Source organism: Myotis davidii, unplaced genomic scaffold (genome assembly GCF_000327345.1).
Source record: "Myotis davidii unplaced genomic scaffold, ASM32734v1 scaffold2573, whole genome shotgun sequence".
Taxonomy (NCBI): domain Eukaryota; kingdom Metazoa; phylum Chordata; class Mammalia; order Chiroptera; family Vespertilionidae; genus Myotis; species Myotis davidii.
In genome coordinates this window covers 163,952-165,199 of record NW_006284359.1, presented here as the reverse complement: position 1 = coordinate 165,199, position 1,248 = coordinate 163,952, and positions in this window count along the sequence as shown.

Sequence of the window (1,248 nt, the reverse complement as noted above, 5' to 3'; positions counted from 1 at the left end):
CCGCCCACTTTCCCACCAGGCCCCGCCTTCCAGCTGCGGGCGTGGGACCGAGCGGGGGCGGAGGCCCCGGCTGCAGGCAGATGTCAGGCCTGTGAGTCACAGAGATCAAGCGGCAGGAGCTGGTTAAAGAATGGTTACCTGTGTTGAGGGCGGCGAACAGCTGGCGCCTGAGTGCATACCCCGCCTAGATGCATTCTCCCAGGCCCGGCGCTCAGCCTCTGGACTTTCACAGGCAGCATCTGGGGAGGGAAGATGCAAAGGCTGGGGCCCCTGCTCGACGTAGGGGCGCGAGAGCTTTCTTTCCACGTCCTCTGCCCGGGTCCAGTGTGGCTGCTCAGAGCGGACTGAGAACTGTCCCTGGGAGAAGGGGATTCGAGAGCTGGTAGCTCAGTATCGCGTCGGGCCGGCACTGTCTCTGTTGGGACAACTGGGGGACTCGGTCGCGACGTCTAGGGTAGGAGGTGGGTCTGCATTGGCTGGTTGTGGAGCGGTCATCAGAATAGTGTCGCCGTTGCCAGGATTAGGGGTGGTGATGGGCAGGTTGGAAAAAAAATTTAATAAAAAAAAGCATGATTTAAAATAAAAGAGAAGGAACTATGGGCCCTGACCAGTTTGGCTCAGCAGATAGAGCGTCGGCCTGCAGACTCGAGGGTCCCAGGTTCGATTCCGGTCAAGGGCATGTACCTGGGTTGCGGGTGCATCCCCAGTGGGGAGTGTGCAGGAGGCAGCTGATCAATGTTTCTCATCGATGTTTCTAGCTCTCTGTCTCTCTCTGTTCCTCTCTGTAAAAAATCAATACAATATATTTAAAAAAATAAAATAAAATAAAAGAGAGACCTCTTGAAGGGTACAGGGTAGGAGCACATATGTAACAACGTGTATGTTGTATACATAAAATACACAATTTAAAATATTATAAAATACCATAAATGGTTTAATTTTATGTTGTATGAATTCTACCTCAATAAAAATAAAGGGGGGGGGGCAATGGACACAGACACTGGGGAGGTGGGGGCTTGCCCGGGCTGGGAAGAGCTGGGGGAGGGGGTCAATTGGGGAAAAAGGAGACATTTAGACAAAAAAATAAATAAAAAGAAATAAAGCGGGGGGAATACTAAAGTAGAAGTGCTCTGCTAGCCCCGAATTTGAGTGGTGTCAGGTAATCCCGCTGTGCAACCCACGATTTTTCTGGGGACAAACGGAGACAAAAGGGCCTCGCAGCAGGCGGGCGCCAGGCACTGAGGCTGC